Below are 23,844 nucleotides of genomic sequence, written 5' to 3' on the forward strand. Positions count from 1 at the left end.
ATGGGTATTGACGTCTTGTATCGGAAATCAAAGCAAATAGCCAATATCGACCATTAACTCACAGCTGTCTGTGAATCCCTGCCTCCACTACCCAACCACCTTTCTCAGAGCTACCCAAGTCTGTGAGTTTTTTCATTGACCTGTGGATCTATTTGTGGGAGCGTGTGCATTTCTGTGTGTGTGTCTAGGGCAGCAGTGAACCAGAACAGATGGGCAGATGGGTGCAAACAAGACTGAACTTTGGATCCAAAACCGAACGCAATCACACGGGCCTCCTCATCGGTGAGGGCGACCTCATCGGTGACACAGAACGGCTCCCCTTGATTGCCACTGTCCTCAACTCCGCATTTTGCTTCACCAGCCAGCCTGTCCCCTAACAGATGGCCAGTGCTCAGCGGCCATGTCTGTGGCCATAAGGTCTTTGTCAAATAGGCCATGCACGGCTGAGACTTCAGGAGTGTAACGTGTTCCCTTTGGTGATCCGGATGCTAAAGTCAGAGATGAGCAGAGTTCCCCAGCTTCTGGTAAGAGTAATTTCAGAGACGTAACAGTCTGCACAGAGCCCCTAAATAAGGATATCCAAACCTTAAGAAAGGTTTTGTTGTTTAATAGTGTCACATTTGGGTAGGGTAGCTTTCCTAAGTTCTTACTCGTAAACATATACTGGTAAAGTTATTAAGACTGTTTTTAGATTTATAAATTCCCTCCCTCGGTTGGAAGTCATTCTCTTCCATCTTCCTATGGATTATTCATAGGAAATGGTGAACCAGGTGATTCTCTTACCAAAAACTTTTGTTCTTATTTGAAAGAATAAGGTGCCTTTTTTACTGAAGCATTTTCTGTTATTGGAAAAAAAAGGTTGTTTTTTTGTATTTGTGCTGTACAATAACATTCAGCAATTGTGCTGACCTGTCGAAAAAGGAGGACTGTGGTTCTCGGGTGCCAGTGACTGGATTGAGAGACCTTCTGTGTGGTGTTTGCATGTTCTCTCCCCTGTCCATGTAGGTGTTTCTGGGCTCTCCATTTTCATCCTACCTTCCAAAGATGTGCTGGTTAGGCTAACTGTATGAAAGTGTTACATATGTGTACAATTTCAGTATGCTTCCTTCAGAGGCCTCTGAAAGTGTGTGCCCTGTGCTTCTGAGACACTCCATGATTGGAGGCCATGATTGGTAAGTGCCAATGGGAAATTTGGCCAGGACGCCGGGATTACACCCCTACTCTTTTCGAGAAACACCCTGGGATTTTTAATGACCACAGAGAGTCAGGACCTCGGTTTTACGTCTCATCCGAGGGACGGCGCCTGTTTACAGTATAATGTCCCCATCACTATACTTGGGCATTAGGACCCACTCAGCTCCCCCTGCTGGCCCCACTAACACCTCTTCCAGCAGCAACCTTAGTTTTTCCCAGGAGGTCTCCCATCCAGGTACTGACCAGGCTCACACCTGCTTAGCTTCAGTGGGTTACCAGTTGTGAGTTGCAGGGTGATATGGCTGCTGGATTATCAGTACATTTCTGATAATGGCTAAAGTGGTAAAGTGCGTGTTTACAGGTACGGTTTCCACAGAACATTTAAATCTCATAGGCATGGATCGAGATTACATCTTTTAATGAGAGCAATATTTTCTAAGAGGGGGAAAACGTGCCTAGACTGAGTGTCTCGAGGAGGAGGAATGAAAAAGCTGCTGGCTTGTTGGTTTATAATTTCCCTTCAGGTTGTCAGAAATAAAAAAAAAAAGTTTTGGCAGGTATCTGAATACCAAAAAGCGACATACCTGGGTTTATGCACAGTACTCAGCTTTCAGAAAATATTTATTAGTTTTGTTTTGCACGCTATGGGTAACCTTAGACCTTTGTGCTAGAGGCAAAATGCCAGAGCCTTTTTTTTCCATGCCTCTCCATATTCTGTCACAAATTCTAGACATGAAGGGATGGAAATGTCAGATACTAAAACAATGACGAAAAGGGAAACTGCAGTTTTCATAATGATGGTGTGGGTGGTGAAATTTATATTTTGGATAAAGAGATGGTTATAATCTTTGAGTCAGGAAACAAAGTCACCTTAGGTAGCTGGTCCTGGTTCTCTCAAGAACTTCAAATTCTTGAAGTGACACACTCTTCAAATAAGGATAAATAGACTTGTGGTCATTAATCCAAGATTGGTAGCAAAACCTGTTGGTGTTAAAAACACAGTTAGATACAGATGTCATAGGTGATCCCTGGAGGCTCATTGTATTCCACTTGTTTGTAGTTTTCATGTGAGTGAGCAAATCCTTTGATTTGTAGGTAGTTTGACCTAGTTGGGTTTCAGATTATTAAAGACAGGGCTGAGCATTTTTTATTTTGTATAGCTGGATGAGTTGATTTTAATTTTAATGTTGAGAAAGAGTTCTTAAAAAAATAAAGGACTCAGTTTGGGTTGTCCTTTTTGAAACGAAAGTAAAAACACATATTCTGAAAAGGCTGTTTACTGTATACCCAGACATATGAATTTTATCTTCATCTTGCATCACAGTGTAGAGATGATTAAGAGGGCTTTGCTGTGAGGAATATATAACATACATATTTTCTCTTGGGTTTGTGTTAGGATAACGTTTTTCTGGGAGTAATTGCTTTTCCTGTGCAGTTTTAACACTGTGTTATCCTGGACATAGCAGTTTGTTTCTTCCACTCTCTCTCATCTCGGATCCAGAGTGGATTATTGATGTTTTTTATTCCTTTGATCTTGACTGATTTTAACCCAGTTCCCTCATCTCTGACAGTTTTCTCTATCACCGTCTAATGCTGTACTCTGATTTCTGCTTCTCAGAAAGACAAGGGATTGAGATAAAAAGCCACAAAGAAATTAGATGTGGTTAGAATTCAAATACATTGACTACTCTGGCTCATCGAATTCCTTTTCTTGTTGAACCACCACTTTCAGTCTCTAAAGCTGTTCCATCTTTAGATGGAAATAAAATGGTGATTTTTAAACCTTCATAAACAATTTATATTGGAGAAACTGCACTAGCAAGGAGAGTTACATGCTTCCTGAGAAGTTCATTGTTTGCCTCTCAGCAGTTGTAGTTGAATTAGACAGTAGATTAGCAGACTCATGTCAGACCTATTTGAGACATTGGTTGGTATTTGACTGAAGAGCAATGAAAAATACTCTAGAAGTCTTGATAAAATCCCATGAAATGCACTTAAAACCCAAACTAGGTCAACTGGATTTGCTGATAAATATGTTTGCTGAAACAATGGGGGAATGTTTTCCCACATTCCCTCCTTAATAATTCAGTGGGTCATAGTTGTTGAGCTTCAGAGAAGCAAATTACTCTTTCCTCAGCAATCTGGAGTCCAAGTGTCCAAAAAAGTCACAGAACCTTTACTAGCTAATCCTTTCACAGTATGGTAAAATCCATAAGAATTGGTGCCATACTGCTCACTGTAACTGGGACGTATCAAAAATACTTTAGTTTCAAAGTATGCCACCCAACATACACATGTAGTTTTTTGAGCTATCAACATGTTCATTGTCCTAAACTTAATATTTTTTGCTTCCCATTTGCAGCATAATGTTTTCTCTACAAAGGGTATTAGAGTAAAAATCACAAAATGATCACAAGAGCTGTACCAAATGCTAATGTTTCTGAATAGTTTCCCTGAAACACTTTTCTGGACTAACATTTAATTCATAGATGATTCCACTTTAAAATTACTCAGTCTGGTACTGTTGGTAACCCAGACCTCATTTACTTCTTGACCATGTTTAATCATTTTAAATTGCCCAGACTACTTTCACACACAAATTTGACATTCTTTGGAAATACAGAGATCAAAGAAGTCATCAGTGGAAAGTTTGGAGAGGGCTTTAATAATTAAACATTTGTGTCATGAGTATTGTAAAATAGAGACATATTCAGTAACGGATAGTTTTTGCTTGTTCTTAAGTGACAAAACTGTGTAAGAGAATTCTTAACTAGCCTGATATATTTTTAGACTACTTCCAGAAATATTTCAGAAGTATTTATCTTGTGAATTATTGGCTTTTTCAGTCATGGAAGATATACCAGAAGATATGATGGCCATTAAGAAATTAAATTAAGTTAAACTGCTAAATGTAACCCAGCTTCAGCAACTGTTGAGGGACGAAGGGTGTATAGTATATATATGTTCATCTGTGTGGATATTCTGTACGATATACTGTATATGCTATATAGTATATGCGCACAGATGAACAGGCTGATGTAGACCCAATCTATATGGATTTGATGATGATGGATATCTTTTTTGTTTGTAAATGAAAGCAGATTCAGGATGGCCAAGCAAGAGTCTGGAGGTGCTGTAATTGAAAGATGTGTCAACACCAAACCTCTAGAGAGACACAAATACAAATTTAACAATACAAGCCTCTGTTGTGTTTGTGTTTAGCAATGTTCAGACAGACTCCATGGTTGTGGTGAGCAACATCCGGAATTAGTTATGCACTGCTAGAGTAATAAAACTCGATTGGCTAACACCTTCACCAGACCTAAACTCTATCTGATGTCAGTGGGAATGTAAATGCGTTGAAATGTGACTTAATAACATACTGGTCACTTTTATAAAATCATGCATTACAAAGAGTTAAGTGAAGAGTGCTGTTTCTAGACTGTCATTAACCCTACATGCTGCTGTTCGAGATATTTCTGATGTGTTCAGTGTTTCAGTGTTCTTTGGAAAATAGTTTTTATTAGTGGTCTTTATGCTTAAGTATTCTTTTGTGTAATGTTTATTTATCAAGAAGTGTTATTATTGATGATGCATTGTGTGTGCATGATATTTTTTTGCTGGATTATTTTGATAAACTGATGAAGAGAATAATATTTTTGAATTGTGAGGAAGAGTCTATTAGTTTTGCAATCTAAAACCAAGACTGATGGAACAGAGAACAGTCTTTTTGCATGAAACTTTAGAAACAGAATGTGGAATGTGTTTACAGAATGGAGAAAATGGGTTTTGTCACAATAGAGTACTGTTAGTTTTTGTGAGACACTGTGGTCGGATTACTCAGTGAAAAATTGGAGAACAAGTATGGAAATGTTTCTTATTAATGTACTCTCTATGGGACTGTCCTCAGAAACCATTTCCCAATATCGGAACCGGTGGTTTCCTCAAAATGAAAAAAGGGTTGGTCAAAAATAGTTCTTAAATATTTGAGTGTTTTTTTATGTATGTATAGAGAGGTTATGAAACTATGAACCCCTTCAATTACATTAAACATCTCTTTAAAAGTGCTGTCAAAAATGTATTATTTTTGCTTTTCACAAGAAAACATGATCTATACCAAGGTAAATGGACTTTGCAGATGGATTTAAAGGAATCTGTTGTTTGAAGGTTTTCTTGTCTTTGATAGCTGACGTTGTGTGACTTTGTGGGTTGTGACTTGCATTGACAATCGCCTTGTGATGTTACGCAGACCAGGACCTAGAAGCTAAAGTTCTGGGTGATGGAGGTAATTTAGGTGACATACACCTGTTTCACATAATGATTTGCACAGCATAGATGTAGTTATTTTGTTCAGCTTCTACCTCAGCAATACTCAGCTTTGCACAGTTTCTTTTTCGGCTCAGTGTATATAAGGTAGAACAAAATCCTGTAATTAATATTCTAAAAGCAAGTTAGACTGTGATGGTCTTCACAACCTGAGTGTGGACAGTGTTGGCGAAAGGTTGGGATCTCTGCCAGATTAAATGTGCCTTCTTTGTCTCTCCAGTTTAGCATTCACTTGTAGCTCCCTAGCTATTAAAGGCTTCAGGGACCATCAATTTGCAGATACAGTGACAAAACCATGAAATCCTGAATGAATGGCACATTAACTTAATGATTTTTTTAAAGAAAACACTCATTTCCTCAAAGGTCTGTAGTGCCCTGATTTGAACAAACAGCCATCACTAGTAATACTGGTGCTGCTGTTCTTTCTTTTGACAAAGCTGGTGCTATGGTTTGTAGGCAGTTACTTCTTAGACTGCTGGCTCTTTTTGTGGAGAACCAAGCAAATATGTATCCATTTCTTTTTCTTCCTGTGTGGGAGGAGGATTTGGTATTTCCAATCATGTCTGATTATTTCGGATCAGAGATCACACCTCTGAGGGGGACAAATTAGAGCAGCACACCTCGCACAAACAAATGCCAAACATTGGAGTGTGACACAGAATTCTGGAATCAGCGCCATCTCAACATTACGCTGCATTGTTCACTATTAGGATGTTACCATGACAGCTGTTACCTTGTGGGTTTTAGTAAGTGAAAGCAAAGTTAAAAACATGATCATTAATGCTTGATGTCACGAAATTATGTGAGATGCTGAAATTATACATTTGATTGTTTTTGCATTAAAAGTAAATCGTACAGCAGTCTATAAAGTGATTACGAGTGAGGATGCCTTCCTGAGACCTAGGTAGCACTTAAGGGGAGCAATATTAGTCCGCCAGTTTTTTTTATGAATAGCTAAGAATTCTCTAGGTTTCTCCTGACCTTGTCAGAGGTAAATGCTTCCTGGAAGCATTGTTGCATGTATTAAATATTTTCACATATTTCCGTAATGAATATCTTTAATGTAGAAAACTGGAGCTCAGCAGGGAGATAAACACGTTATTATACTGTCCTGAAATACATCTGTAGCTCCCAAGACAAGCTTAAAACCGGATTGTGAAAACTTTATGAAGTGTGTGGCTCACCCAGCAGCCTAATTACTTTCTGCATAATTAGAGAAGTCTGTGGCTGTCTTCCAGCTTCCAGCTGTATACTAATAAAATTTTTGTTGAATGTTAAAAGGAAAAATGCTATAATGTATTTACAATCACGGAAAGTTGTTCTGGTTTAATCCCACAGATAGACTGGATGTATTAGACTTGAAGTGCTATTCACCACATTCATGCAAAAACATTCCATCTATAAACATGAGCAACTTCAGTTTTTCCCTTCAGAAATGAAGGTTGCGGTTGGGATTTACTAGGGTTTACCAAAGATCTGCTGGAAATAATTGCTTAGCATTTTTCTTTCTTTATCTCCAGATCTTGGACCCATTTTTTTTGGTTAAATTTTTTCTGTTACCTTTGCTTCCAAATGTAACAATTGATAAAAACGATTATTTAGCTGCACAGAAACAGAGTTTCTTTTATTAAGACTAAATGATTCCAAACAAAACCAGAAAGCAGGAAACATTTTACCGTACTATTTTGATGCCATTTGTTTTTTAAAGAGCTACCTTTTGAAATATCTTGTATACAATGTTAACAGTTAAAGATGAAATTTCCATCACAGCGCGTATTAATTGGCTCTTCAGGAAAAGAAGGTAACAGGTAGATAAAGAAATAACACCATTATATTGGAAAAATCCATCTTTCTCATTATCATCCTTGGCAGAAAACCATCCACTGTATCTGATCAGCGTCTAAACCTTTAGCATTTTCTTTGTATTTAGTTTCTCTTGACTGTGCCAAAAGATATACCAACTGGTGCCAGTTTCAGTGAATATCGTTGATGTGGATATGGTGTCTGTATGTTGCAGACACTCTGTAATTATTGGTTACGCAAGGCACACATTGCCTTGGAATGAGTCACTGCTGATGTTCTTGTTAACATGGAACTAATTAAACTTGCTGGACTTCTTTTTTCCTTCTGCTTCATGCACTGAAAGAGCTAAGTGAATTAAGATAGCTGAAGTTGCATGTTAAAGTTTCTATTTTATTTTCTTTTTAAGCCTTCTTTTTGTGAGGTTAGCTCCCTTTCTGGGTGGCCTTGGGTATCATTTTGTTTGCTCATTTTTCTTGGTGAGGCCCACCTCGTTGGCCTCAAAGCACTTTTGCTGATTTAGTAAGGACATGTCTTATTGGAGATCTGGTCCTGTTTACGAAGTTCAAAGGTGGCCGCAGTTTGCTGTACGTTCAGTGCTTCATGCTGCAGTTTTCCCCGATTCAGTGTTTTGGTTTGCTGTCATCGTTGTAATTAAGCAGTGCAATGGCGAGTGTTTGGCCTTTGTGAAAGTTTGATTGCTTCTTTAAACAGATCCTGAAAAGTCCAGCTCTGAAGACATGTTTTTTTAAAGGTTCAGATTTGAATGGATCTAACTTTGCTGTTTGTTGTTTTTGTTGTTGTTTTGGATAAATGGTTTAAATAGCTTTAAATGTGATATATTAACACAACAGGAGGCACAGCAAAGCAGTGCATTAATCTTGTCCATTTTTTTGTAACACACAAATTGCTGTAGTTCCATTGTACATGTTCATGTCAGTTAGGTGTAACAAATGGAATTGGCATTATACATTGAGTTATGCAGGTTTAAACGTTGCTTTGTATTTGATCTCCAGAGAGATCACTTAGTATTTTTAGGTAGACAAAAGCCAAGCATTCCTCTGGGATGCAAAGTATATATTCAAGCCTTGCTGGTGGACGAGTCTGCAGTGGTCCATTTTTTCCGCCCATCTCTGTGGGACACCCAGGTGCACTTTCATTGGTATTTGGCCCCTGCTCTCCCTGGTGTCTTTTGTATTTGCCTCTCATTCCTCATTCAGCTGCCCCTGTTGTTCCCACAGGACCCAGCTGATGTGCCTTTCATGGCGTTGTCAGCGCTCAGTATGCACCCATTGGGAATATCAATGAGGGGCCTCTCACAGCAGGGGCTGTTTGAAGAGGTTTCCTAAAGTACTTGGGAAGGTTTGTTGCTGCAAATGCCGACCTGCAGCTACCAAGAACCCCAATAACAACGTTACAAAAAAAGCCCCCTGGGAATCAAGACTTCTCTCCCTGGGGAACCCCTCACGCAAGGCAGTGTGAAGCTGAAGTGCGCTGGGCGAGTGTTTGGGAATTAAACAGGAATCTGATTTTGATTAGGCCTGGGTTCCGAATCAACTGCTTTCTTTAAAAAATAGTACTAAAACAAAATAATTTCTTATACGGCAATGCCCACTCAGCCAGTGGGTGAGGTTAGGCAGTGGGAGGTCCCTAGGCTTTTCGCCACTTCTTCGAAGGCTCAGTAAATGCTGGCTCAGTCGTGTCTGCATAGAGGAGACTGATGTTTTTAACCTAGAGCTCAGTGGACATTAGCACATTTAATGAGACTGACAGCTGGTACAATTGCTCTGTCAGAGAGGCAAGAGGAGAAAGATCGGCGGAGATGGAGCAGAAAAGCCATCTCCACTGGGCACTGTGGTTTAAACACTGTGAAGAGAGTCAGACTGAAGTTTTCATGTTGTACCTGCAATGTGTATAAAAGACGTGGTCACCCTGGTCCATAAATACAGGGATTGGCTGATTGGTTTGCCTGGAATATGCAAGGCTTTCTTAATGCATGCATGAAAACATATAAAAAGGTAATGAAACAACCCCTTCAGCATTGTATGTCTTTTTTGGTGCTCAGCTAGGGTGTGTAACTTCATATATTATATGTTTGCCATTGAGACAGAGTTTGATTTGAACTGGAGCTGCAGTTCCCAAAAAACATGGCTCTCTCTGTGACCCAGCACTTCTGACAAGAGCTTTGCGAATTTTGTTTTTAACATTGGGACCTCAGCACAGTTATCCTGCTGCCAAGTACTGTTCGTGTTTTCTTATACATATAATGGGGAATCTGGAGGTTCTATAAAGGAAGGCAGAGGCAAAAAAATCTATTTTACAGACCCCCAGGGCCTTTGTGATATCCAGGGGTTTCTCATGTGTCATCCTGCAGAGGTTTTTCCAGCTGTTTTAATGTTTTAAATCCTGTCTCAAAGTTCAAAGTCTGATGATAGCAGGGAGCTGTAGGGGATGTTTGTTTCTGTAGTGCTCTCCTGCTGAGTGCCATGGACTTGTGCTGTATAGCTCGCCCCGGCAGTGTTGGTTTTTGGGGATGAGCCTCCCAGGTTCTGTGGTCATGCTGGGCTTGTCACACGGCCCATTACTTCTCTCTATAGCAATCCACCATCCCATCTCCCATCCATCACCCTCTTCTTTTGCACAGCATCTGTCATCAAGTAACCTCAAGCCCCAATTTGCACAGACGCTGCTCTGCTTGATTGTTTTTTTGCATATGACCGCAAAACGTTTGAAGTAGCATGTTGACTGTTCACTTTATAAAGTAAAACAAGGTGCTGCTGTAATTGTTTTTTTTTTAGTTCAACAGCGATTCTGCCTTGTTACAATGGATTTCCAAACCACCAATCAAAGAAAATTGTTCTCTTGTTTCCCTTATATTAGTATTTAGTAAAAATCTTATAGTAATGGCTTGTCTCAGTGCTTCATTTGTGGAAAATATTTTTTTAATGTTAGCTTTTGTTTGTGCATGAAGCAGTTCTTCACAATGGAGATCATGTAAACTTTTAAAAATTCTCAGAAATTGCTTTGTCTTAACTATAAAGTATACACTTCACGCAATATATATATATATATTTCCAATAACCAGGCTGCTAATGTGCATAATTTATTTGAATATTCTGTTTATGAAATGTATATTTTCAAATTATTGTCAGTCTAACATATTTTGACATTTTCAACAGAATGGACAATTACAGTAGTTATGAATTATGCTGACATTTAGAAGAACTCTCAAGAAGGGCTGGGGAATTTAGCGCTGAAATGTATGTAGATTTTTCTAATGGCTCTTGCAGCAGTTTCATTTTCCCCCATGGCCAGACCGTGTTTCAACAAAAGGTCATGTTTAATTATCAGCTTTAACTGGCAGTGATTTATTTATTGATTAAATCTTGTCTTTATACTGGATGTAAATATCAACATGGTGTGAGAAGGAGGTTGTTGTGCAGTCTGATATAGAGAGAGTCCATGCACATGCTATTTTGTGTCTTCTACGTACAGGTATATATATTACATACAGTTAACATGGCATCCCATAACAATGTCTGCTTCCATATTGTTTAATTAATGTCTTGAGCAGTATGTTCCCAACCTGTGACTGTGACTATAATACTTAATCTAACTTCAGAGTTTTTATTGTATTTAGAGATGGGTTTCCATGCGATAGTATCAACAATTTTCGTGAGGTCTTTGATTTAGAAATATTCGTCAAGATGCGATTAGGTTGTGTATTTTTTCCACATTATCCCAATTATTATAAGTTCTTGTTTAACAGATAACATCATGCTATTACACAAAAAATCCCAATTAGAATTTACCAATACTCTGTGTTTTCAGTAGCATACTGAGATATAAGATCCTCTTCAAGTACACTAAAAATAACAACTTTGTAGGAAAGCTGTGGTTTCCCCATGACCCTGTATTAGATAAATCATTGAGAAAATGGATGGATGTTTTACCTAAATCATTATATTGAGAAGAACCAGGTGTACAGGTAATATAATAATGCTTCTTTTTTGAAGGAATGTTTATCGTGTTTGTTTTTTACTAGAAAAGTAATGTTAATCAAACAGTATTCAGAAATTCTGGACTTAAAATATGCTGGGTTGTATTTTTCAGTACATCTGTTATTGAAATTAAGCTATGTTCATAGTAACTTAAAAATTCCATGCGAGGTGACATATATTTTTAGACATGAGTTCATTCTGATTGAAATCACAGAGGTATTCATGTTGCTTGTCTTTCTAAAGAACTCTCCAGTGGTTCACAATAAAATACAGTTAATCAAATTCCAGTCAGCAGTCAAATGACTGAATTTTCACAGCTCTTACCATCTATGCACTACATAGTCATTTCATAAACTTAATTTTCTCATGGTACAAGAAATGAAAATGTCTTTGACATTCATGCAGGGGCAGCATGGTGGCACAGTGGTTACTATTTGCTGCCTTGCAACTCTGGGTCCCTGGTTTCAATTCCAGACCTGGTGTGATATCTGCGTGGAGTTTGTATGTTTTCCCTATATTTGCATGGGTTTCCTCTGAGGGATCCCATTTCCTCCTACAGTCCCAAGAAATACGGTTAGGTTAATTGGCTTCAAGGAAAATTGGCCCTGGTGTGAGTGTACCCCGCAGTACACCGGCATTCCATCCAGGGTGGATCCTGTGTTTTGCCCACTGGTTGTGGGAAAAGGCTCTGGCTAACTTGTGACCGATAAAGCAGTTAGAAAATGTTAGGAAATGGATGGCTGGAAGAATGACGTTCCTGCACAATCCATGGATTGTATTTAGAGAAGGGTAAGGGCAGTGGGAGGCTCTGACACGCAAGATAGTTATGGTATTGAAACTAAGACCTTGGGATGCATAAAGAAATAGCAGGATGAGACTCTTTTATCCATATGTTATCTTGCTCCAGCTGTTTGTAACCTTCATAATATTCTTATGTTACAATTTAGGCTCAATCTTACTTGTTAGTGCTTCAGTTGAAACATAAAAATAATTGAGTTTTGCAGTACAGTGTCAAATTAAGAACCGCGATGTCCAAAGTCTTTACAAATTATGGCACTTGATTTCTTTACATAATATTGTTGTTGAGAGTAGCTGATAACTCCATTCCCTTATGCGGTTATCTGCTGTACATTATGCTCATCATGTTTGTGATGTGGTATTGTATGCTAAATATTTGTTTTGTCTCCGGTGTGTTTTTTTTCCTGGTTTGTTTTCATTTCAAATATTTATGAAGATTTAAATAGCACACTAAATCCTAATTCAAAATGGAATGGCTAATTAATTTTGCATAATATTTTAATGTATTATTCCTATAATTAACAGAAACCTAGTTGAGGGGAAGTATTTGTAAAACCACCGCTGTTATTTTAGTGTCTGCAACAAGAGCTGCTGAAGTAAGTAAAAATGAAATCAGCAGAGGGTTAAGACACACTGAGAATTGCTTATGGGACATACTGAAAGATACATATATTAAGACTAATCCATTTTTTATCTTCAGGAGTATCAGCATGAACATTTGTTAAAAAAATATTCTGTTTTTTTTAATTAATCACATAAACGATAACAGATGACTACTGTATGTATATATAGTACTGTATGTGAATAGTCACAGGAATAAAATGTTGAATTGAGTGAAAAATAGACCTGCATGCTTATTGAGGCCAAACTCGATATTCTGCACCAGATTTACACTGGCTAGATGTACAATTTCTGCTTTGTCAGTTGTATTTAATGTGTGTCATTCTGTTGGTTGTTGACTTAAATTTTTGACCTGAAGTCTGACAGTTATTGGAGATGTACTTTTTGAGACAAGGATTCTGTGTTTTACATCTGCCTGACTTGGAATGCCCAGCTGTTCAGCTTGCTGTGCCACTACTCCACCTGTTAGAGACATTCGTCTTTTGGCACAGTGAGCATTATACTCCTGCACTAGAGAGGGAGTGCCAAATGCTGAGATGGCTCTCAGGGATCAGTCCACAAACTTGCAGGTACCTGTTGGGTCCCGGTCATGGCTGGCTTGCAATGTACAGTACGTTGAGGAACCTCTTTCCATGTCAACCAGTGATGTGATTGAACATCACAGTCCCAGTCTGCTCACAGCACAAGAAAGAGCAGTGCGGACCTCAACCTACAGTACATCCTAGGCTTACTGAGAAGCAGGCATATTTGTGAAAACTATGATCAAAAGTAAGTTATATCTGTGATAGCTGTATTTAGAGAGAGTGCATATGCAATAGGACAGTTTATTTTGGCTAGGTTATTTCTGGTTTTTTGCGCTTTTTTACGTTTTCTACCTCGTTATAGTCTATACAAACATTTCCAGCTGTTATCTCCTTTGCTATCATATGACCACATTTAACACAGAACTCAATTGTTCTATAATTACATTGTGGATATAATTATGCTCTATCTGGCTTAACTCTTAAAATCACTGGTACTTAACATGACAAAGCAGCATCTGTATTCTGAAACTAATAGGCACCAAGTCTCAGTATGCACACATATAACAGTATGCACCACTGTCTAGACTGATGTGATTATGAATATTTGTAGGTGCCACTGTACATTTGTGTTGTATTGGTTCATTATTGCAATACTTTAAATTTCTTAATGGTATTGAAGGAATACTAATTTGAGATACCAAATTTCAGTTTAAAACAAGCTGATAATATACGGTAAAAGCTCCATGTTCACATTACAGGAATAAAGCAAAATTCGAATCATCCATTGACCAAATAGCATTGCTTTGAAATGCCATTATTACATTAAGATTTAGAATGGAACTTGACTGAATCAATTAAAATTGTATCTTTCTTTGGGGAAGCTGAGGGGCACAGCAATTATAGCTGGCAGTTTGTTATGTAGTACACGTTAAATAAGAGTAAGTTATCCAGAGATAATGGTTTTTCTACTGCTTCAAGAAAAAAACATCTATTTGTAGTTAGGTACAGGTAAGTAACTTTTGAAAATGATTGATTTTTAATACATTTTATATCAATGTATATATTGTACACGTTTATTTTCTTACTCATAAGATAACAACTATACTGTATAGACAATTCTATTTATATTATTTGTAGCTTGGTCACATTTAGACTTTCACATTAGATTACAGTGCTGTGTCTGTTTCGATTTTAGCCAAATAATGTGTCCAGCCATCATCCCATTTTCTGGTTTAATTCAATGTGCCTGCTAGCGTTGACCTTACTCTGTGTCTGACCATCATCTGAAGCAGAGGGAATGTTAAAAAAAATTACATGGTTTTCTTAATGTTGTGTTCTTCTTTTCTGAGAATCACATTCTGAAATAAAATTACTTTCCCAGAAGAATTTATTATGCTTCATTTAAAACATGCTGTAATAGTATCAGTAATAATCATCATTATGATGATTTTGTTGATTTCATCTGTGAAATGTAACATTCTCATAGCCGATTCACCTAATAATTGATTCAGCTAATCAAGAGAAACCCGTGCTTTGCACAGTAAATTATATTATCAGGCTAGTTTCATAGGGAGATATTGGGATTTGCTAGTTGAACAATATGCTTAAAATAAATGTGGAAATCAATTTTTAGATGCATAGGTAATATTATTCACATGTAGACATTTAATTAAAATGTTTTCTCGCTAGAATTTTTTTATGTTCCTCCCTAAATGGTTTATTGATTTTGTTTGTTTGACTAGCTCATAGAATTGACTTTTGCTAATGTTCTTTACTTTAGATACTGTAAAGAAACCACAACGTCCTGTACAATATTTATTTCTCTGTAGAACAACTGTTAATAATGCTTTATCTGTTTGCTGTATGCCAGTGTTTTGAAGTCTATTTTATTATGCACTGTAAAGACAGTATCATCTGTTCCTAACTTAACTTATATATGGATTTCAGAATGTAGGATACATCATGTTCGTCCTGTGAAAAGCTATGGTATAATCCAGTGATTAAGCAGCAGGGGATCTCAATACCCTTAAATTGCATATTAATCCTACTAATGTTTTTTTTCAATAGGGGATTAATTGCCTTTTTATTTAACTTTGCTAGACAGAATAAAAACACAGAGGGTGGAGATATTTGTCAGAGGAGGTTTAAGATTAAAGCTTCATCTTTTTAGATAATTCAAATAGTGTTCAACCTCCTTACAGTATATGAGACCATAGTTCACACACCTTGTACACGGATTGTTTTGGAAATTAAAGAAATGTTCACTTTGGAGTTATAGCTTGTTTTAATAGGAATGCATGTTAATTCTTGTCTGTATACATTTTTAAGATAAAGGAGGAGCTGCAAGTTATAGACGGTTTGAATCCAAAAATACTTAATAATGGGAATGGAGTTTAAATTGATGTTTATTTCAGTGATTGCTCTTGGAAAGCAAACATTTAATTTTTACCTTTAAGAACACAGACATCCGTTGTTAATGTAGCTGAACATCCTCCGATGTTAAACTGTTTTGAATAAAAAAATAATTATTTTTGAAGTAGAAGTGGACAAATAACTAAATACAACACATACACAAAATAACAGTATATGGTAGCTCTCAAGAAATACTGGAGGACAGATACTAATTTTTAATTAGCACTACAAAAATCAATTTTCCAGTTTCGGGAAGAAGGAAAAAGCTTGGTCTTTAAAAAGGACATGCTCACCCTCCTTCCTTTGCTATAGCTACTTCTAGAGCTCCAGATGAGAAAATCCACTTGGCCATTCAAAGTATTCTGTATTCTCTGCAGCAATGTGAAGACCTACAAAACTATTCCTGTTCTTTGCTTTCAGCGTTTCAGCCTGCATATACTTTAGCTATCTGCATGGCTTTATGAGGCTGATGTTTTGAAAAACACATGGAACAAGCTAAAGATTGAAATAAAAAAATGGAAACTAGTTTAAGCCTATTTAGGTCAGTGTGTTCCAGGGGAAAAAAAAAAGTTCTGCTTTAAGCAAGCAGTCGTGAAATTGTTTTAACATAATCTCTAGCATGTGCCACAGCTGTAGTGGGCAGCCCTGAAGAAGATTACTTGGGAAGGATACAAAAGTTGATAGAAGCCAGAGGGGAGTTTTATTCATATGACACTAATGTTGTCCAGAGGGACCATATGGAAGGTATCGGCATTTCAAACTTCAGAACAGCACCAATTATATCACCTTCTATTCCATATGAAAAAAGAACAATATAATTGACACCCGAGCTGCATTGTGGATTGGCAGCAGTAGGCATGCAGTGTCAATACAATAAGAGTCATTGTGAACTGTTAGAGTTCTGTTGTCAGAACTGTACATGTAAAACAGGGTTCGTGACGACACCAGTAATTACACTGCAAACCCTTTGATTACAAAAGTTACATTTTCTACCCATGAACTCCCTGATACATTATAACGGACAAGACTTTTGCTGTAATCTTTTCAGAGCGTATGTTTCTCTGAAATCCATTCAAGGAACACCAGCCTAGTTAATTGTCAAAAGTAATTGTGATGACTTGTAATAACTTGATCTACAAGGTTTGAATGTTCTTTGAGGATTTTGAATATTTAATTCAGGTTACCTCGTAGTGTCCTCTAAAAAAGGTAGATCATCTCTGGAGTGATTCCAGAGCAATACTTTAGGTGGTGACCAAAATTGTACATAATATTCCAATATTCTTGCGCTACGAGGCCTGTCACACACCACAATTTCATCTCCTTACCTAAAGTACAGATGGCTAAATACTTGAACAGGTATCAGCATCTAGTTGTTTTAGATACTTTTATTTCTAAAGAAGAGTTATCAGAAAGAGTTAGAAAATAAAGTACAGCTAAATCATTTTAAAGAGTTAAAGAACTTCTGCTTTCCCTGAAATAAAATAATTGGCACATGCATTTAATGGGCTCCATTTGTGTAGCTCATTTATCACAGAATAAATGAATGTCGTAAAAAATTAGAACTGATTACTCAGTAATAGTTCAGACTACAGACAAAGATGACAGCGCAGGAAATTAATGGACAGCATTTTAATTTTTTAATAAATAAGCAGGTTTTGACCTTCAGGGGAAGAAAAATAAGGAAAGCAGAAAAAAATCAATTTAAGTAAAGCGAATCTGTGTTTGAAACAGAAGATGTATTAGAGTCTCTTCTCTGGGTACCACAAACATAATTCTCAGCAGGCGGCATCTGGATCTTATTCGTTTTGAATTAATGAACTCTTGCTTCTGATAAGTAACGATTGATAGGTGTGGGTTTGAGAGGCTGTGGGGCGTGCTGCTGGGGGTGAAGTGGAGGAACAGGCCTTCAGAGCCAGCCATGTGAGATTTGAAAGAGATCCGATTTCTTGCTCACTAGTGTTTTTCGCAGGCTCTGCTGCTCCATAGTTCCCTAAACACATCAGCCTAACATAGCCCATTTCAGTGTGTTTTGTGACCCAGCTGGAATATGACTATGAGGTACTTTTTTTTTACCCCTTTGTGATACCCTTCGTTTCAGCTGCCTTGGGTTGGCAGCCTGTGAAGTTTAGGGATGATTTTAAAATCCTTTTACTGGTCTACAAGGCCTTAAGTAATCTGGCTTTCTACAAGTACTACTTAACACCCATCACAAGAGTCTGGTGACTTCAGGTTATTGAGTGTCCCTAAAACAAAGTGCTGAATGACAGTGATGAGGCCTTCTACAGCTTTGTACCTGAGCCCTTAAAGCACATTGTTGAACATGGCATTCCCTGTTTTTTCTAGGGTAGACTATACTTTATTATAAAAACTATATAACAAACTTTGCTTTTGACTTGGACTTAGGTATGTTTTGACATTTGGACAAGATACATTGAAAAATAAAGACAACCCAAATGGTCACTCAGCAAAATTGAGCTTTACAGTGACAGAAAAATTAGAAGTTACATCAGCATACTAAAAATATCACAAAACCAGTTTATTTAAGGTTAATTAGTCCTTTCTGATGTCAATCTTACATACAGTGTATGTGAAAAACTTTACAGTTAGGCTTATGGAAGGAATTAACTTTTAACTTATTACACAAAAACTATATTTTGATTTTATTATTAGCATATTCTTCTTTCTAACAATACCCCAACAATGCTGTTATTCGTGCAAATGTATGTAACTGAGTATTTGGTAGTGTTGAAGAAGCAATTTCACAGTTCACAGCGTGGGATGTAAGTGATTCTGGGCCTGCTGACTGTGTGGTAGCATATAAATGTATTTTTATTGACGTTTACCGCTTCTTTGTACTTGGAAGTACGTGTTGTTGAAACATGACAGGACCACTATTTTTTATTTCTCCAAGAAAAAGTTTCAGGCAATAATATACTGTATTAGCAGAATATTGATATGGTAAATGTTAGGGTGTGAGCCACACAAGACTGTACAAGACCTGGAATAATGTAATGTAATCAGATTGTAGAAATGTAATTAATTCCTGTTGCTATGGCTTGTTTTTTAAAATCTCATTAAGTCACTAGCCCTTGAAAACACATTCTGTTCACTTCTAAATTATTTTTGCATTATCTTTCCAAAAGCTTTCTGACCTGCACACGAGTGTACAAACCTGTAGCTATCTGCACATGTTCTGGTCTTGTCTGAAACATTTTTTGTGTCTTTCATCCTGTTCTCAATTACACAGATGCCAGACTGTTCCAAACCCACTATGCAGGCAATTAAAAATTACATTTGGATGCTCTAGTTGTTGCCTCTGTAACCCTGTCACTTTATTTTGCTTAATGGGAAATTTGTAGTCACCTTTCCACACACAGTGGGCATAAGAGATATAGAATAGAGGATGCATTGGGGCACTTGAAGCATAGGACTGCTTTTCCCAATATGGGGAACCAGCTCGTTACAGGACCAGATCGCGGAGAAAGGGACACAAGGAATACTTCGGAATAATCGCATAAAAGCTAACTGAATCCTTGGGAGGTTTGATGGAAACTGGAACATTCCATGAACACTAGGACAAATGGTACCACAGGCGGGAATCAAACCTCCAGTAACCTTAGAGTTAAGACACTGAACATGCTCTCATTCCTAAAGCTTGAAAACTTTAAAGTTTAAGTACAAACTTTACTTGGGTCATCCCAGTAATCCAGTTTGGTCCAGCAAATAGTTATCCATTCAATGCCCTTTCCTTTTCCTTTAAAGTCTGAGCACTATATTCTTATCTTGATTTACCCTTTACTATCCCTGTTTATTCACGTGTTGTCAGTTATATCACATGTTTTGACAGTCAGTTGTTTCTTTTCCAAAACGTATAGTCATAAAACATTCAAGCAGCCTGACCTCACTGAGCTCCAATTTGTGCCCCGTAGTGCCGGTCCTTCTTTTAAGGGGAATCTCTCTTATGAGTGAATTATTACAAGGAGCTTGTAAGGGCTTTTCTCATAGAGCCCCAGCAACCTTAACTGTGCAGGCTGCGTCCCCACAGTGAAATCTCAGATTCTAGCTTGAGCTCTTAACTCATGAGTTTCAGTGTAAGGGACCTGTACAGTAGAGTTGAATCACTCTGTCATTTTGAAAGCATCGATGACATAGTCACTCCCAGGCAGCTCAGTATCTTCTAAGAGCATTCCATTGTACTTTTACCATTTATGTATGAAAAGGTTTAAAAAAATGTAGCACCGACTATTGTGAAACTGCCAGAGGAGTCCCTCAGAGGAGACGGTAGATTGTCTCTCCGTTGGCAGCGAGCAAAGAGTGCTCAAAGGGGAAACGGTTTTGCGACAGATGCACGAAGCGTTATCAAGGCTGAATAAATCCCCTGGCGATGTGCTCCTTTATCGACCTGAACTTCCAGAACTGGCAGACTGCGTGGCAGAATCGGTAATTGCAATAGACATGGACACCCCCTTTTGCAGATTTTCTTGTACATTGCTAAAGTAGTGCCCCATCTTTGCAGAAGATCATTGGAAGCAGTGCTGGTTTCGTCACCCTTATTGAGATGTGATTATCTGTGTAGCGTGGAGTGGTCTGGGTTTGGGTGTGTGTGCGTGTCCGTGTGTCACCCTTCTGTATAAACAACACATTAATTATTCAAAACTGGAAATTCACTGCCAGCTAATCTACATAGCTTTAGGAGGCTCGACAATTATAATTCAGTCTTTTCTTCCCTGGCATAGAAACCCAGTTGGCCACACATCCATTGTTTCCCTTGATAGACAGATACACATTGCAGGGACCAGGTGTTTTCTCATATGCACTAAATCCTGCAGTTCAGTATAGCTGTAACATAATTGCATTAGGGATGTGCCGAAGTACTTTCATTAAAATCACTTGGAAAGAGGATTTCTGTTTTATTAGAAGGCATGCATAACTTAAAACCGGAAAACAATAATGTAAATAAAAACCGTGAGCATACAGATTGTGACTTGCCATACTTGTTTACTGACTTGTTAATGTATTCGCTGCCAATAAAGACCTTTAAGATTTATGAAATGTTGTGCTTCATTTATTTTGAAGGAAGTATTAACTGCAGAAACGTGTTTGGTAAAAATTAGGCAACCATGATTTATAACAGCTTTTCTGTAATTGACAGGCTGTAATTTGAGTGCAAAGCACAGCATTTGTGATTACTTGTAACTGTTGAAATAGGTTTCTTGGCTAAGTATGTATTCAACAAAAACATGTAGAAGGATTTTATTAACTTTGTTTCAGAATGTGTTCTACACATTAGGTCATGTAGCAAAGTACAAGTCTTGATATTTTCTCTGCGGGCAAATTGTGTGAGAACTGGAAACTAGATAGGAAATGGATTATATAGACAATTTGCTCACAGCTTGCCCACAAGGAAAATTGTGTCCAAGGTGTTATAAGAATCAGTACAAAGATTGATTTCACCAGGTTGATTGTTGCCAGACAGAGCATAACTTTTTACAACAGATTTTCATTGTGCAAATGATTGATCAGGAAATGTCTACTTCTTCTATTTTCAGTGGTAGAAGTCTGCCATATGTCAAGCTGAAATTTCTGTTGTGATCTTTTCCATTTTTCATAGAAGGCATTTGAGTTTCCTGTGTTGTGAACTTTAACTCTGGGTGGGCTCTGACTTAAAAAATAGGTCTCCAAACTGTCTAGTGTCTTCTGTTTTTTAATTCCAATTGAGCTCTCAGTTAGATGGTCTGAAGAATTAACTGCATAAATGTAATATTTCAAACCAGGTTCTTAGGGGTTTTGTATGTGAAAGTAAGGATTTTAAGAAAGATCTAAGAATAGTATCTAAGAAAATAATTTGGGTCATGTCTGTCTGAAAATAGCTTTGGGATTAATGATTAAAAAAAGGTTAATGTTTTATTGACTTCTCATATTAGAACAAAACCAGCAGGTTTTGAACGAAAACTATGATTGACTTTATGATAAGATACAAATAATATGAATGGCAAGATTGTGATCACCTGCTTGAGGCTATGAAGAGAGAAGCTATATAGTTTCTTAAGCTTCAAACTGAAAGATGAAAACTTTCATCAGATATTGATGCAAGGGGTCAAATGCATTTATAATGAAAAAAAACACCAATTCAATCAGACAGGGGTGTCAAACACATGACTCACAGGCTGTGTGTGGCCCACAGAGCCCGTTCTTTTCCCTGTATGGAGGCTGCAGTCAGAACCATTGTTGGGATTCAGTTCATATTCTCTCTGAGCCGGGATACTCTATCTTTATCAAACACAAATGTAGGTCTAAAAATAAGAAAAGCAAAAGAAAAATAAATAATGTTGTGTGGTTCAAGAGAAGTGGACAAAATGTCTTTCTTTGTAGAAGACATGAAATGAAAAGATGACATGCTTGCTTTTGACAGCAAATACCTGCTTTCCAAAGAGCAGTGGCAATAGTTGTAGACATGACTTTGAGTTTTTATATCACTGATATACAGCAAATAGGGTTTGGCATTTTCTGTATTTGATTTTTGACACCTGATGTCCCTTTACCCTTTTCCGATTCTGATTTCCAGTTAAAAACATTAAAACAGTAAAAACCCGATAATTACAAAAAAGTATGAGTTGTTTTTTTTACAATCACAGATGCTGTTTTAGCCCTATCATTCCCTAGGGCAGAGTTTACAGGTGATACTTATCATTAATCCATGAGCCAGTTTCAGTCCTGCAGATTACCAATTGATATACAGTACAGTACATATTCACCCGTCACTTGTTGTACAAAGGTAATTTGTTCCTCAGAACTCTGCATAATGTAAAATTCTGGTTAATGAAAGTTAAATTCTCATTACTTCGCTTTTAAATGCTTATGACTCCTGAGTTCTAGAAAATTGCTCAGTAATACTTAGTTACCTTAAAGGCAATATTTTTGTAAAATAAGAACATAATTGTGTTTTCTTGATAGTTAATTTTTAATAAAAATAAATGTGCAAAAAATTGGAATTTGTTGAACAACACCCTAGATACCTTAAGGTCAAGGCAATGCAAATGTGTTTTGACCGCTTGTCTTTTTCAGTGTCTTTTTTCACTTCATAACTTTTGTAACACTTGAAACACTTTCAAAAGCATGACGTAAAAAATAAGGAGGGCGAAACAATAACAACCACTAAGAGACATCAAAAAGAAACTGAATAGAGTATCCAAGACTTGTGAATCAAGTGTTCATGTTGCAAGGGGTGGGTGCATGCAGTTAAGTGTTTAGTTTTGACAGTTGTTAAATATACATCCAGACAATATGATAATGCTAAAAAACTTCCCATACTCAAAGGGGAATAAGTAAGTCTTACATCTGGCGCAGACTGTTATTACATTTTTTAAAAAAGGTGTATCATTATATCATAAATACCAGAAGAAAAAAAAAACTACGAATAACAATACTATACAATGTTTGTGTCTTTGATAACTGAGAATTTATGGTTCGCGAGACCCTCTTGGAATACATTTAAATCTATCCTGGCCCCCCAAAGCAAATGATGACACCCCAACTTTTAAATTTTCAAACAAATTTGGAAAAGTAATTAAACATGTATTGTCCAATCTCATTTGTTGCCTGCTAGAGAACTATCTGTCTTAATGCTGTAAATATAAAGACAGGTTTCCTTCGGTCATGTCTGGCCTGAAATAGCTCCGGATTTTGATATGGTGATATTCCCTATAAGCGTTTACTAGAACACTGAAACAGTCAGTACAGACCTCACGATAAAGTGCTCATTCACTCATGTTGGGGTTGACTTTACCTTTGGCTTCTCTGCATGTTTTAGCTGTGGGTTTTGGGCTGTGAGTAGTGGCTTGGGTTTCTCTTTCAAACCGTGAAGGCGGGAAGAGAAACATAACATCCAAATCTATACTCAGGAAGAGAGACATTATTTTATAATCTGTGTAGTTAACCCAGTGCTATTAAACAACGTCAAGCAATGGTGAGTACAATTGGTTGCATTTGGGAGGCTTGTATCTTAAATGTTTTACTGTAACCAAAATCTTCCATTGTTATGTGCTTTAAAAACAAGATTTTTTTTTTAGAAATACCAGTGGGAAAACAACAAATCATCTGGAAAACTAACATTTTCTAATAACCTTTATCACATATTGTATTTGCTGTAAAGCTTTCACCACACAATA

Source organism: Lepisosteus oculatus, chromosome 16, assembly GCF_040954835.1.
Source record: "Lepisosteus oculatus isolate fLepOcu1 chromosome 16, fLepOcu1.hap2, whole genome shotgun sequence".
NCBI lineage: Eukaryota > Metazoa > Chordata > Actinopteri > Semionotiformes > Lepisosteidae > Lepisosteus > Lepisosteus oculatus.